This window comes from Haliotis rubra, unplaced genomic scaffold (assembly GCF_003918875.1).
Source record: "Haliotis rubra isolate DU_JTF1 unplaced genomic scaffold, ASM391887v1 Scf1021, whole genome shotgun sequence".
Lineage (NCBI taxonomy): Eukaryota > Metazoa > Mollusca > Gastropoda > Lepetellida > Haliotidae > Haliotis > Haliotis rubra.
Window position 1 is genome coordinate 95,001 of NW_025764917.1, and position 17,609 is coordinate 112,609.

Sequence of the window (17,609 nt, forward strand, 5' to 3'; positions counted from 1 at the left end):
TATTATTAATAAGTGGCGTTTTATGTATTGACCCAAATGTGCAAGTGAAATGTGTAAATGGTTAAACTCCCCACAAATATGGTTGAAACGTTTATTGGTTCAGGGTTATTGTTACATTGTGTCTGGTGGAATTTTGTATGGTAAAGGTGCATCAGGGGTATGTCCGGTTTAGAACATTTACATCACTGAGGATGTATGGGGGTTCAGTAGGTCCTCGGGTATTTATACGTAAAATGTAATCAAAGTTATAGTCACTATTTGATTTAAAATAGCATGCATACCTATGAACCGCAGACTCTAAGCACTCGGCACTCGGCGCTCGGCACTTAGGGTCTACATCATAGCATATAGTGCTAAGGGGTACAAGAGATTGGTCATGGATAAACCCCATTCTGTAAATGCGGTGATTAGTTTAAATAGTCCTCAAGGCTATTCTGAGAGATGGTAACATGTGCCATTTGCTTCCATATTCGACAACTCGACAAAAGATTATGGTTTATCCACAGTTCAGTGTGACATGGTCCATGAAACAGAAACGTAGTGCTCCTCAAGTCTGACAAGTGTTGTACAGAGTTAAACATCAACTAGTCTGGACGTACTGAACTTGATCCTATTTGGGGCAAATTCCAGTATTAATTTAATATTAATTCTACGCGTCTCTCCGATATTCTCTTACTTTATAGAAATTCCTCCCTTGATGGTACTGCTGATTTTCGTCAGTGGTTTTAGTAGTGACTGGATTTAGTAGTACATATGTTGGAATCTGCTGTATATCTTTGTTCTATTAAATTGTTATTGGACTGTGGAATCGCATATATTTCCAGTAGGAACGATGACAGGAACATTAGCGAATACCTAGAAAAAACGCACTTTTATATTCTGTTTCACTAACTTGGCACTTTATGAGTGATACACTTTGTTATCAACGGTAGTGACTTTTTAATCTAGAATCAGGATACTGATGGGGGAATGTCCTTTCGATGACGTTTTAAAGTGAATCTGTAATAATTTACTATCCAGCTTATTTTATTCCACCGCCATAGAGCTGGAATATTGCTGAGTGCGGCGTAAAACTAAACTCACTCTTTTATTCCATACAGAAGCATCTGTCAAGTCAAAGCCAAAGTCGGGTATGTATGTTGAGAATAGAATCTTACAGAATGTCTCTGTAAGTTGAAATAATAGACAATTTGTTCTTCCAACTTATGTTCCCGATACAAATTAACAAACCACTTTAACAACGGGAGACAGAATAGAAATGATTAAAAGTATGTTCGATTTGCATACATTCTGCAAACGCCTGTACGTGTATCCATGAACAAAGAAAGAATGGACCTTTGTTCCAAGTTTGGAGTCATGTCAGTAGGTGCTGGTTTTATCAGCTTCCAAAGTTGTCCCTGCTTTAAGATATCACCATAGGTGTACATTTTGGGAATTTTGGAGAATGAACAAGATTCAGTCAAATACTTCTGAAAGTACTGAACCTGATTTTGTTTTCGAAATCCACATTGTATGAATTCCACTTCTCAAAAAAACATTCAGTGAATATGAAAGAATATAAAAGAATTGCTGATGAGCGTCAATCTTTAAAACAGAATTTGGCACTACATGTGTAGGAACCTGTGGTATATCTGTCTTCGTTGCAGTAGTTTCAAAATCCATTTCAGAAGCTGAGTGGCCATTTATTGGTCGAAGTCAAGACAAACGTTGTGTGTACTGATGCAGAAATTTGAAGATTTCCCCCTCAGTTAATTTTGTGATCGTATATTGGTAACATAATGCGACATATCACTTGATTTCTACAACTATGTAGCCACTCAAAAATTACACAAATATTTAGGACTGAAAAGCTTTCATTCGATCAAGTTCACTTCTTTCCATGTGAGAATATTTTGGAAATTTTAGAAACAGAGCAATATCTTTCGGTAAAACGATGGCAGGAAAATTAGCAAATAGACGAGAAAGAATGCACGTTTTTTGTTTTTTCATTAATAAGCATATATGGCACTTTATGGATGATGCACTGTTTGTGAACAACAGTGACTACTGTTGTAGATTCAGATACGTGAAATGAGCACGTTAATTAAGTAGTTCTAATTACTTTATCTGATTATTTAGTATGCATTTTATATATTCTATACAGAAACAACCGTAAAATCACGCAACCTGTCACGTAGAAAGGGCCTATTTTGGAACCAGCGTGAAGTCAGGAAAAGGTAAAGGTATGTGTTTTGCCAGTGGTATCCAGTAAAACATTTCAGATATATAAAAGAAGCTGTTCATTATTCCAAATATGAACCTTTGTTCCAAAGTTGATTCATGTTAGTAGGTGTTGGTTTCATCAGTGATTATAAAGGAGTTTTCCTTTGATTGCATTGCTGATAAGCGTCAACCTTTGAAACAGAATTTGGCACTACATGAGTAGGAACCTGTGGTATATGTTTCTTCTTTGGAAAATCCAAGGGACTCAGACTCCATTTCAGAAGCTGAGTGGCCATTTGTTGGTCAAAGTCAAGTCAAACGTGTGTACTGATGCAGAAATTGGACAGACCTCCCCCAAAGTTAACATTGTGATCGTATACTGGTAACATAATGCGACATATCACTTGGTTTCTACAACTATGTAGCCACTCAAACGTTACACACAGATATTTAGGACTGAAAATGTTTTATTCGATCAAGTTCACTTCTTCCATGAGAGAATATTTTTGGAAATGTTAGAAACAGTGAAATATCTTTCGGTAAAAAACGATGGCAGGAATATTAGCAAATAGACGAGAAACAATGCACGTTTTTTGGTTTTTCATTAATAAGCATATATGGCACTTTATGGATGATGCACTGTTTGTGAACAACAGTGACTACTGTTGTAGATTCAGATACGTGAAATGAGCACGTTAATTATGTAGTTGTTATTACTTTATCTGATTATTTAGTACGCATTTTATATATTCCATACAGAAACAACCGTAAAATCACACACACTGTCAAGTAGAAAGGGCCTATTTTGGGGAACCAGCGTGAAGTCAGGAAAAGATAAAGGTATGTGTTTTGCCAGTGGTACCCAGTAATATATTTTAGATATATAAAAAGAAGCTGTTCATCATTCCATATATGAACCTATAATACCATGCCATTTAGACATAAAGCAATATCTATCGGTAAAATCAGTGCCAGTAACATTAGCAATAGACGATAAACAATGCACGTTTTATTCTTGGTTCATCTCAGAAACAAGCTGTAGAGTGGCCATTTATTGGTCAAAGTCAAAGTCAAGTCGTACTGATGCACAAATTTGACAGACTTCCCCCAAAGTTAACATTGTGATCGTATATTGGTAACATAATGCGACATATCACTTGATTTTTTCAACTATGTAGTCACTCAAATGTTACACAGATATTTAGGACTGAAAAGCTTTTATTCGATCAAGTTCACTTCTTTCCATGTGAGAATATTTTGGAAATGTTAGAAACAGGGCAATGTCTTTCGGTAAAAAACGATGGCACGAACATTAGCAAATAGACGAGGAACAATGCACGTTTTTTGTTGTTTCATTAACAACCTTTATGGCACTTTATGGATGATGCACTGTTTGTGAACAACAGTGACTACTGTTGTAGATTCAGATACGTGAAATGAGCACGTTAATTATGTAGTTGTAATTAGTGTATCTGATTATTTAGTATGCATTTTATATATTCCATACAGAAACAACCGTAAACTCACACACACTGTCAAGTAGAAAGGGCCTACTTTTTGGAACCAACGTGAAGTCAGGAAAAAGTATGTGTTTTGCCAGTGGTATCCAGCAAAACATTTCAGATATATAAAGAGAAGCTGTTCATTATTCCAAATATGAACCTTTGTTCCAAAGTTGGATTCATGTTAGTAGGTGTTGGTTTCATCAGTGATTATAAAGGAGTTTTCCTTTGATTGCATTGCTGATAAGCGTCAACCTTTGAAACAGAATTTGGCACTACATGAGTAGGAACCTGTAGTATATGTGTCTTCTTTGGAAAATCCAAGGGACTCAGACTCCATTTCAGAAGCTGAGTGGCCATTTGTTGGTCAAAGTCAAGTCAAACGTGTGTACTGATGCAGAAATTGGACAGACCTCCCCCAAAGTTAACATTGTGATCGTATATTGGTAACACAATGCGACATATCTCTTGATTTCTACAACTATGTAGCCACTCAGAAATGACACAAATTTTTAAGACTGAACAGCTTTTATTCCATCAAATTCACTTCTGTCCATGTAAGAATATTTTGGAAATGTTAGAAACAGAGCAATATCTTTCGGTAAAAACGATGGCACGAACATTAGCAAATAGACGAGGAACAATGCACGTTTTTTGTTGTTTCATTAACAACCTTTATGGCACTTTATGGATGATGCACTGTTTGTGAACAACAGTGACTACTGTTGTAGATTCAGATACGTGAAATGAGCACGTTAATTATGTAGTTGTAATTAGTGTATCTGATTATTTAGTATGCATTTTATATATTCCATACAGAAACAACCGTAAAATCACACACACTGTCAAGTAGAAAGAGCCTATTTTGGGGAACCAGCGTGAAGTCAGGAAAAGATAAAGGTATGTGTTTTGCCAGTGGTACCCAGTAATACATTTTAGATATATAAAAAGAAGCTGTTCATTATTCCATATATGAACCTATAATACCATGCCATTTAGACATAAAGCAATATCTATCGGTAAAATAAGTGCCAGTAACATTAGCAATAGACGATAAACAATGCACGTTTTATTCTTGGTTCATTCAGAAACAAGCTGTAGAGTGGCCATTTATTGGTCAAAGTCAAGTCGTACTGATGCAGAAATTTGACAGACTTCCCCCAAAGTTAACATTGTGATCGTATATTGGTAACATAATGCGACATATCACTTGATTTCTACAACTATGTAGTCACTCAAATGTTACACAGATAGTTAGGACTGAAAAGCTTTTATTCGATCAAGTTCACTTCTTTCCATGTGAGAATATTTTGGAAATGTTAGAAACAGAGCAATATCTTTCGGTAAAAACGATGGCACGAACATTAGCAAATAGACGAGGAACAATGCACGTTTTTTGTTGTTTCATTAACAACCTTTATGGCACTTTATGGATGATGCACTGTTTGTGAACAACAGTGACTACTGTTGTAGATTCAGATACGTGAAATGAGCACGTTAATTATGTAGTTGTAATTAGTGTATCTGATTATTTAGTATGCATTTTATATATTCCATACAGAAACAACCGTAAAATCACACACACTGTCAAGTAGAAAGGGCCTACTTTTTGGAACCAGCGTGAAGTCAGGAAAAAGTATGTGTTTTGCCAGTGGTATCCAGCAAAACATTTCAGATATATAAAGAGAAGCTGTTCATTATTCCAAATATGAACCTTTGTTCCAAAGTTGGATTCATGTTAGTAGGTGTTGGTTTCATCAGTGATTATAAAGGAGCTTTCCTTTGATTGTATTTCTGATAAAAGTCAACCTTTGAAACAGAATTTGGCACTACATGAGTAGGAACCTGTGGTATATGTTTCTTCTTTGGAAAATCCAAGGGACTCAGACTCCATTTCAGAAGCTGAGTGGCCATTTGTTGGTCAAAGTCAAGTCAAACGTGTGTACTGATGCAGAAATTGGACAGACCTCCCCCAAAGTTAACATTGTGATCGTATACTGGTAACATAATGCGATATATCACTTGGTTTCTACAACTATGTAGCCACTCAAACGTTACACAGATATTTAGGCCTGAAAATGTTTTATTCGAACAAGTTCACTTCTTCCATGAGCAAAGTTTTTGGAAATGTTAGAAACAGTGAAATATCTTTCGGTAAAACGATGGCAGGAATATTAGCAAATAGACGAGAAACAATGCACGTTTTTTGGTTTTTCATTAATAAGCATATATGGCACTTTATGGATGATGCACTGTTTGTGAACAACAGTGACTACTGTTGTAGATTCAGATACGTGAAATGAGCACGTTAATTATGTAGTTGTTATTACTTTATCTGATTATTTAGTACGCATTTTATATATTCCATACAGAAACAACCGTAAAATCACACACACTGTCATAGAAAGGGCCTACTTTTGGAACCAGCGTGAAGTCAGGAAAAAAAGTATGTGTGTTTTGCCAGTGGTATCCAGCAAAAAATTTCAGATATATAAAGAGAAGCTGTTCATTATTCCAAATATGAACCTTTGTGCCAAAGTTGGATTCACGTTAGTAGGTGTTGGTTTCATCAATGATTATAAAGGAGTGGTAAGTGAACTTGATCTAATAAAAGCTTTTCAGTCCTAAATATCTGTGTAACGTTTGAGTGGCTACATAGGTGTAGAAATCAAGTCATGTGTCGCATTATGTTACCAATATACGATCACAATGTTAACTTTGGGGGAGGTCTGTCCAATTTCTGCATCAGATCTCACAACGTTTGACTTGACTTTGACCAATAAATGGCCACTCAGCTTGTTTGTGAATGAAACAAGAATAAAACGTGCATTGTTTCTCGTCTATTTGCTAATTTTCCTGCTATCGTTTTACCGAAAGATATTGCTCTGTTCCTAACATTTCCAAAATATTCTTACATGGACAGAAGTGAATTTGATGGAATAAAAGCTGTTCAGTCCTAAATATTTGTGTCATTTCTGAGTGGCTACATAGTTGTAGAAATCAAGAGATATGTCGCATTGTGTTACCAATATACGATCACAATGTTAACTTTGGGGGAGGTCTGTCCAATTTCTGCATCAGTACACACGTTTGACTTGACTTGACTTTGACCAACAAATGGCCACTCAGCTTCTGAAATGGAGTCTGAGTCCCATGCCTTTTCCAAAGAAAACACATATACCACAGGTTCCTACTCATGTAGTGCCAAATTCTGTTTCAAAGGTTGACGCTTATCAGCAATACAATCAAAGGATAACTCCTTTATAATCACTGATGAAACCAACACCTACTAACATGAATCAAACTTTGGCACAAAGGTTCATATTTGGAATAATGAACAGCTTCTCTTTATATATCTGAAATGTTTTGCTGGATACCAAATACATACCTTTATCTTTTCCTGACTTCACGTTGGTCCCATAAAATAAGCCCTTTCTACTTGACAGTGTGTGTGATTTTACGGTTGTTTCTGTATGGAATATATAAAATGCATACTAAATAATCAGATACACTAATTACAACTACATAATTAACGTGCTCATTTCACGTATCTGAATCTACAACAGTAGTCACTGTTGTTCACAAACAGTGCATCATCCATAAAGTGCCATATATGCTTATTAATGAAAAAACAAAAAACGTGCATTGTTTCTCGTCTATTTGCTAATATTCCTGCCATCGTTTTACCGAAAGATATTGCTCTGTTTCTAACATTTCCAAAATATTCTCACATGGTAAGTGAACTTGTTCGAATAAAAGCTTTTCAGTCCTAAATATCTGTGTAACGTTTGAGTGGTTACATAGTTGTAGAAATCAAGTCATGTGTCGCATTATGTTACCAATATACGATCACAATGTTAACTTTGGGGGAGGTCTGTCCAATTTCCGCATCAGATCTCACAACGTTTGACTTGACTTGTAGCCACTCAAACGTTACACAGACATTTAGGACTGAAAAGCTTTATTCGATCAAGTTCACTTACCATGTGAGAATATTTTGGAAATGTTAGAAACAGAGCAATATCTTTCGGTAAAAACGATGGCACGAACTTTAGCAAATAGACGAGGAACAATGCACGTTTTTTGTTGTTTCATTAACAACCTTTATGGCACTTTATGGATGATGCACTGTTTGTGAACAACAGTGACTACTGTTGTAGATTCAGATACGTGAAATGAGCACGTTAATTATGTAGTTGTAATTAGTGTATCTGATTATTTAGTATGCATTTTATATATTCCATACAGAAACAACCGTAAAATCACACACACTGTCAAGTAGAAAGGGCCTACTTTTTGGAACCAGCGTGAAGTCAGGAAAAAGTATGTGTTTTGCCAGTGGTATCCAGCAAAACATTTCAGATATATAAAGAGAAGCTGTTCATTATTCCAAATATGAACCTTTGTTCCAAAGTTGGATTCATGTTAGTAGGTGTTGGTTTCATCAGTGATTATAAAGGAGCTTTCCTTTGATTGCATTTCTGATAAGCGTCAACCTTTGAAACAGAATTTGGCACTACATGAGTAGGAACCTGTGGTATATGTTTCTTCTTTGGAAAATCCAAGGGACTCAGACTCCATTTCAGAAGCTGAGTGGCCATTTGTTGGTCAAAGTCAAGTCAAACGTGTGTACTGATGCAGAAATTGGACAGACCTCCCCCAAAGTTAACATTGTGATCGTATACTGGTAACATAATGCGATATATCACTTGGTTTCTACAACTATGTAGCCACTCAAACGTTACACAGATATTTAGGCCTGAAAATGTTTTATTCGAACAAGTTCACTTCTTCCATGAGCAAAGTTTTTGGAAATGTTAGAAACAGTGAAATATCTTTCGGTAAAACGATGGCAGGAATATTAGCAAATAGACGAGAAACAATGCACGTTTTTTGTTTTTTCATTAATAAGCATATATGGCACTTTATGGATGATGCACTGTTTGTGAACAACAGTGACTACTGTTGTAGATTCAGATACGTGAAATGAGCACGTTAATTATGTAGTTGTTATTACTTTATCTGATTATTTAGTACGCATTTTATATATTCCATACAGAAACAACCGTAAAATCACACACACTGTCAAGTAGAAAGGGCCTACTTTTTGGAACCAGCGTGAAGTCAGGAAAAAGTATGTGTTTTGCCAGTGGTATCCAGCAAAAAATTTCAGATATATAAAGAGAAGCTGTTCATTATTCCAAATATGAACCTTTGTGCCAAAGTTGGATTCACGTTAGTAGGTGTTGGTTTCATCAATGATTATAAAGGAGTGGTAAGTGAACTTGATCTAATAAAAGCTTTTCAGTCCTAAATATCTGTGTAACGTTTGAGTGGCTACATAGGTGTAGAAATCAAGTCATGTGTCGCATTATGTTACCAATATACGATCACAATGTTAACTTTGGGGGAGGTCTGTCCAATTTCTGCATCAGATCTCACAACGTTTGACTTGACTTTGACCAATAAATGGCCACTCAGCTTGTTTGTGAATGAAACAAGAATAAAACGTGCATTGTTTCTCGTCTATTTGCTAATTTTCCTGCTATCGTTTTACCGAAAGATATTGCTCTGTTCCTAACATTTCCAAAATATTCTTACATGGACAGAAGTGAATTTGATGGAATAAAAGCTGTTCAGTCCTAAATATTTGTGTCATTTCTGAGTGGCTACATAGTTGTAGAAATCAAGAGATATGTCGCATTGTGTTACCAATATACGATCACAATGTTAACTTTGGGGGAGGTCTGTCCAATTTCTGCATCAGTACACACGTTTGACTTGACTTGACTTTGACCAACAAATGGCCACTCAGCTTCTGAAATGGAGTCTGAGTCCCATGCCTTTTCCAAAGAAAACACATATACCACAGGTTCCTACTCATGTAGTGCCAAATTCTGTTTCAAAGGTTGACGCTTATCAGCAATACAATCAAAGGATAACTCCTTTATAATCACTGATGAAACCAACACCTACTAACATGAATCAAACTTTGGCACAAAGGTTCATATTTAATGAACAGCTTCTCTTTATATATCTGAAATGTTTTGCTGGATGCAAATACATACCTTTATCTTTCCTGACTTCACGTTGGTCCCATAAAATAAGCCCTTTCTACTTGACGGTGTATTGTGATTTTACGGTTGTTTCTGTATGGAATATATAAAATGCATACTAAATAATCAGATACACTAATTACAACTACATAATTAACGTGCTCATTTCACGTATCTGGAATCTACAACAGTAGTCACTGTTGTTCACAAACAGTGCATCATCCATAAAGTGCCATATATGCTTATTAATGAAAAACAAAAACGTGCATTGTTTCTCGTCTATTTGCTAATATTCCTGCCATCGTTTTTACCGAAAGATATTGCTCTGTTTCTAACATTTCCAAAATATTCTCACATGGTAAGTGAACTTGTTCGAATAAAGCTTTCAGTCCTAAATATCTGTGTAACGTTTGAGTGGTTACATAGTTGTAGAAATCAAGTCATGTGTCGCATTATGTTACCAATATACGATCACAATGTTAACTTTGGGGGAGGTCTGTCCAATTTCCGCATCAGATCTCACAACGTTTGACTTGACTTGTAGCCACTCAAACGTTACACAGACATTTAGGACTGAAAAGCTTTTATTCGATCAAGTTCACTTACCATGTGAGAATATTTTGGAAATGTTAGAAACAGAGCAATATCTTTCGGTAAAAACGATGGCACGAACTTTAGCAAATAGACGAGGAACAATGCACGTTTTTTGTTGTTTCATTAACAACCTTTATGGCACTTTATGGATGATGCACTGTTTGTGAACAACAGTGACTACTGTTGTAGATTCAGATACGTGAAATGAGCACGTTAATTATGTAGTTGTAATTAGTGTATCTGATTATTTAGTATGCATTTTATATATTCCATACAGAAACAACCGTAAAATCACACACACTGTCAAGTAGAAAGGGCCTATTTTTTGGAACCAGCGTGAAGTCGGGAAAAGATAAAGGTATGTGTTTTGCCAGTGGTACCCAGTAATACATTTTAGATATATAAAAAGAAGCTGTTCATTATTCCATATATGAACCTATAATACCATGCCATTTAGACATAAAGCAATATCTATCGGTAAAATAAGTGCCAGTAACATTAGCAATAGACGATAAACAATGCACGTTTTATTCTTGGTTCATTCAGAAACAAGCTGTAGAGTGGCCATTTATTGGTCAAAGTCAAGTCGTACTGATGCAGAAATTTGCCATTCCTTCCCCTCAGTTAACATTGTGATCGTATATTGATAACATAATGCGACATATCACTTGATTTCTACAACTATGTAGTCACTCAAACGTTACACAGATATTTAGGCCTGAAAATGTTTTATTCGAAGAAGTTCACTTCTTTCCATGTGCAAAGTTTTTGGAAACGTTAGAAACAGAGCAATATCTTTCGGTAAAACCAATGGCAGGAAAATTAGCAAATAGACGTGAAACAATGCACGTTTTTTGTTGTTTTATTAACAAGCTTACATGGCACTTTATGGATGATGCACTGTTTGTGAACAACAGTGACTACTGTTGTAGATTCAGATACGTGGAATGAGCACTTTAATTATGCAGTTGTAATTAGTTTATCTGATTATTTAGTATGTATTGTATTTATTACGTACATAAACACATAAAACAGATAAGTTGTATCATAGAAGCAAAATAGACGTTTTTGGGTGGATCACGTTCTGCCCTAATGGCACTAAACTCGTAGTTGTTAACATGTTATTACTTTTGTCCAGAAATTTTAACAAATTGGTTATTTCATCAATGACTTAACATAGAATGCACTAAAATATCCCTTCTCAATCAGATTGATTGTCAAGGTTTCGAAAATATTTTTTTGTTGGAATAAGATGTAATATTTGATATCTCTCTTGATTGTCATATCAGGAGTATTTTCAATACGTTGGCGAAATGATACTCTTCTCTATAAAAGAAATTAAAGAGCTACACTGCACTGATGCAAAATTACACTTACCAGTAAAACAAATTCGCATGCCTTCAAAAAAGAAATGAAACATTAAAAATAATTTACGCAAATTAAGATCAGATACCCTGGCGGGTGTGGACCTTCATAAGTATTTTGTTAAAAAAGGGAACTTTCCTTGGGCTCTATTTGTTCTTAAATTACACTGTTTTCAATGTCTCCTCTAGTTGAAATTTAATAATTGTGGGTTCGAGTCGGGAGCGTCCTTGGAAAAGTTCCTTTAACTGTCTATAGGGGTCAAAGGGGTAAATGAAGAATAAGAGTCCTATCTCAGTCATTCATGTTAACTTTCCATTTTGTAAACTGAAACACATAAAGGGTCCAGTTTGTCTTTTTAATTGAAAGGATGGATTTGAAACGGATAATAAGTAATGAACCCACATTGTGGCATAAACATTTATAAACTTGCCTGAAATAGTGACACCTTCTCCTTCATTATTTTACTTTTGGTTAAAATGTTTGCTGTTAAATATGCTAAACTTGCGGGGTGTTTTTAACAGAATATCATGTCTAAAAATGTCAAGAGCTATTTTGAAATCCACAAAGAGCATATTCCGTTTTTGAAAAAAAACCAAAACATTCTCAGACAAATGCTTCTGCAAAGGGTCCACATCTACATTGTCAATGAGCAAAATAACGATGTTACAAGCACATTGTTAAATACATTGAATATACTAAGGAACCAAATCAACAAACGTACTCATAAAAGCTGTGAAACGTCCATGTTTTCGAGCGATCGTGTAATGTACGTCAAGTGACATCTCGACTTTCGTAGCCTCAATCTTCATGCTCGGATAAAATGCGTTTGTTATGGAAAGATCTATGCATAACACATTTTCGTCACAGGTCGTACAGATCTATGATCTCAGAGTCTCTGGGAATCCAGTGTCATTTCAGTAAAAGCTCCAGGATCCCTGATGTTGAAAGCGTTAACATGCCCATATGGCACTGATGGGTGATACTCTTTGTAATCAACCACGGAGACTATTGTTCTAGATTCAGGAACATAAGATGGGAATGTCCTTGATGCAAATTTAATGTGCAGTTCTAATTAGTTAATATGCAATGTATGAATGTATTTTATTCCATACATAAATATCTGTCAAGTCACATCCAAAGTCAGATAGAAAGGGCTTACTGTGTTCGAAAACCTATTTAAAACAAATATGTGTATTCTGATAGTATCCAGCAAAATGTTTCTTAAAGTTGAAATAATGTGCCGTTCATTTTCGTAACATTTATTTCATACACAAATGTGACAACCCTCTTTAGTGACAAGAGGAAGGGTTCCATTCATTCTTCCCCAAAATTTCTCCAAGTGGAACACGCGATATATCTCTCTTTGTGCGGGCATTGGGCTTAGAACCCCATACAAAGGAGGACTGAACCTTTGTTCGAAGTTTGGAATCACGTCAGTAGTGGTTGGTTTTGTTAGCTTTGTGATATTGTGCTTGCATGGACATATGCTACCGTAAAGGTTTTGTAAAATGTTATCTTATTTGTGCGTTTGTGAATTTTGGAAATGTTGGCGACTGAAAAATATTTCCAGTAGAAGTGATCAGTAGACCATTAGCAAGTGGGTGACATATCATTATCACTGTACTTTTTGTAAATTGTGGAAAATCAACAATACTTCCAGTAAAAGTAATGAGAAAGAACATAAGCAAGTAGTTGAGAAGCAATGCGCGTTCCAACGGAATTGGTTTACAAGCTTATCTTGCAGATTGTAGGTCATAAGTAGTTGTGGCTAATGTTCTAGATTCTTGAATATCACATGGGCAAGTCTTCGATATTGTTCTTATTTGATTATTCAGTGTATTAATTTCATACAGTCAAGACGGTCAAGACATCCCAAGTGTCAGGTGGAACCAGCAGAAGGTTTGCCTTTAGAATGTCTTCTGGAAAAGCCAACGGCAAGTATTTTCATAGCTGTATTTTCCAACATGTTTGTGTTAAACAATGCTTTATGACAGTTCGTTCATTCACCCAGCATGTATACAAAACTTTTGTATGAAATCTATATAGCGATGATGGTACCAATATGAACGTTACTCACGGCTGATTTGCAGAATATGCACTGCACGCCTTGTGCTCGACAGAAAGTAAAGGCAATTTGCCTGAAAGAATTTCCATCCATTATTCAAACATTAGATTAAAAAAGGAAACAATGTCAATAATAGCCAACAAGAAACTGTTAAATACTTTCCGAAACATGCCATTAGCGAAGACAGTTTGATCTTTGTCTGAAGCAGCACATGAGAAAAAAGATTTGTTCAACTGACCTGTTTGACGCAGAACATACCATTGCACAGCTTGGGTGTTTTTGTGATCACATTACTAAGATACAAACTCTTCTTCTACAAGCTTATCTGGCACAGTGTAGGTCATTAAGAGTGGTAGCTAATGTTCTAGATTTTAGAATATCACAGGTCATCGATATTGTTCTTATTTGAGTAGTTCTATATTTCATCCAGTCAAGGCGGTCAAGACATCTCCAGTGACAGGTGGAAAAAGCAGGTTTGCCATTAGAATGTCTTCTGGAAAAACCAACGGCAAGTATTTTTATAGCAGTATTCTCAAAAATGTTTGTGGTAAAAAATGCTTATGGACACTCGTTCATTCATCCAACATGTACATAAAACATATGTAAGGAATCTATGAAGCGATGCAGGTGGCAATGTCAACGTCATTCACAGTTGGTTTGCAGAATGTGCACTGCACGCGTTGTACATGGCAGAAAGAATAGGACGTTTGCCTGAAATAACTTCCATCCATTATTCAAACATTTCATTAAAAAAGGAAACAATGTCAATAATAGGAAACAGGAAATTGTAACATAAATTCTTATACATGTCATTAGCGAAAACAGTTTTCATCTTTGACTGAAAGAGCACATGATATTGTTATAACTGACTTATTTGACGCAGGACATACCATTGCACAGCTTGGGTGTTTTTGTGATCACATTACTAAGATACAAACTCTTCTTCTACAAGCTTATCTGGCACAGTGTAGGTCATTAAGAGTGGTAGCTAATGTTCTAGATTTTAGAATATCACAGGTCATCGATATTGTTCTTATTTGAGTAGTTCTATATTTCATCCAGTCAAGGCGGTCAAGACATCTCCAGTGACAGGTGGAAAAAGCAGGTTTGCCATTAGAATGTCTTCTGAAAACCAACGGCAAGTATTTTTATAGCAGTATTCTCAAAAATGTTTGTGGTAAAAAATGCTTATGGACACTCGTTCATTCATCCAACATGTACATAAAACATATGTAAGGAATCTATGAAGCGATGCAGGTGGCAATGTCAACGTCATTCACAGTTGGTTTGCAGAATGTGCACTGCACGCGTTGTACATGGCAGAAAGAATAGGACGTTTGCCTGAAATAACTTCCATCCATTATTCAAACATTTCATTAAAAAAGGAAACAATGTCAATAATAGGAAACAGGAAATTGTAACATAAATTCTTATACATGTCATTAGCGAAAACAGTTTTCATCTTTGACTGAAAGAGCACATGATATTGTTATAACTGACTTATTTGACGCAGGACATACCATTGCACAGCTTGGGTGTTTTTGTGATCACATTACTAAGATACAAACTCTTCTTCTACAAGCTTATCTGGCACAGTGTAGGTCATTAAGAGTGGTAGCTAATGTTCTAGATTTTAGAATATCACAGGTCATCGATATTGTTCTTATTTGAGTAGTTCTATATTTCATCCAGTCAAGGCGGTCAAGACATCTCCAGTGACAGGTGGAAAAAGCAGGTTTGCCATTAGAATGTCTTCTGGAAAAACCAACGGCAAGTATTTTTATAGCAGTATTCTCAAAAATGTTTGTGGTAAAAAATGCTTATGGACACTCGTTCATTCATCCAACATGTACATAAAACATATGTAAGGAATCTATGAAGCGATGCAGGTGGCAATGTCAACGTCATTCACAGTTGGTTTGCAGAATGTGCACTGCACGCGTTGTACATGGCAGAAAGAATAGGACGTTTGCCTGAAATAACTTCCATCCATTATTCAAACATTTCATTAAAAAAGGAAACAATGTCAATAATAGGAAACAGGAAATTGTAACATAAATTCTTATACATGTCATTAGCGAAAACAGTTTTCATCTTTGACTGAAAGAGCACATGATATTGTTATAACTGACTTATTTGACGCAGGACATACCATTGCACAGCTTGGGTGTTTTTGTGATCACAATACTAAGATACAAACTCTTCTTCTACAAGCTGATGTGGCACATTGTAGGTCATTGACAATAGTAGCCAATGTTCTAGATTCAATAATATAACATGGGCAGGTCATCGATATTGTTCTTAGTTGAGTAGTTCCATATTTCATACAGTCAAGACCGTCAAGACGTCCCCAGGTTCAGATGGAAAGAACAGGTTTGCCAAAAGACTGTCATCTGGAAAAAACAACGGCAAGTATTTTCATAGCAGTATCCTCAAAATGTTTGTGGTAAGCAATGCTTTATGACAGTCGTTCATCCACCATGTATATAAAACATATGTAAGAAATCTTCATAGCGATGCAGGTGCCAGTTTCAATGTTATTCACAGTTGGTTTGCAGAATATGCGCGACACGCATTGTGCATGACAGAAAGAATAGGGCATTTGCCTGAAATAACTTCCATCCATTATTCAAACATTACATTAAAAAAGGAAACAATGTCAATAATAAGAAACAACAACTTGTAACATATAGTCTTATACATGCCATTAGCGAAGACAGTTTTTATCTTTGACTGAAGCAGCACATGATATTGTTATAACTGATTGACTTGACGCAGGACATACCATTGCACAGCTCGAGTGTTTTTGTAATTATAATGCTAAGATTTGAATTGTCTTTTACAAGCTTATCTTGCATATTGTAGATCATTAGTAGTTGTGGCTAATGTTCTAGATTCTCGAATATCACATGGGCAAGTCATCGATATTGTTCTTATTTGATTATTCAGTGTATTAATTTCATACAGTCAAGACGTTCAAGACAACCCCAGTGTCAGGTGGAACCAGCAGAAGGTTTGCCTTTAGAATGTCTTCTGGGAAAGCCAAAGGCAAGTATTTTCATAGCAGTATTCTCCAACATGTTTGTGATAAATAATGCTTTATGACAGTTCGTTCATTCATCAATCATGTATATGAAATACGTGTAACTTCCAACCATTATTCAAATATTAGATTAAAAAGGGAAACAATGTCAATAATACGAACAAAGAAATTGTGCAAACAATTCCGAAACATCCCATTAACGAAGACAGTTTTCATATTTGACAGAAGCAGCACACGGGATAGTTATTACTGATTGATTTGACGCAGGGTATACCACTGTACAGCTTAGTTGATCACAATACTAAGATACAAACTCGTCTTATACCTGGCATTAGTCATACTTCTGAGGTAAATATATAACGCCAAAGTCAAAGGGTGTCATCGATTATCTGACGAAGCATTACATGATGATAATTAGGATTTGGAGATTTTACGTGCGCTTAAAGAATGGATGTTTATAAGGCATATCAACAGATCCGTGAGTCATTATAGCTAAATATACTGTGAAAACTGTGTAAACGGATCCGTTACAGACATAAATGACACCAGGTTATGACAAAAAAAGATAATAAAAGACAGTGTCAACAGAAGATGAATGCGGACTTTTCATAGTTGTGTCTGTTCACGTAGTGTCTTTCTCGCAATGTGTGTTGCAAACCTAGGTTCAGGTTCACCAGCATTGAATGAATTAATGTTTAACTTTGCATCAGCATTATTCCATTATACGACGAGTAAACACTGTGAAAGGGGTTTTTTTAAGGACTGACCGAGTGAGCTTAATT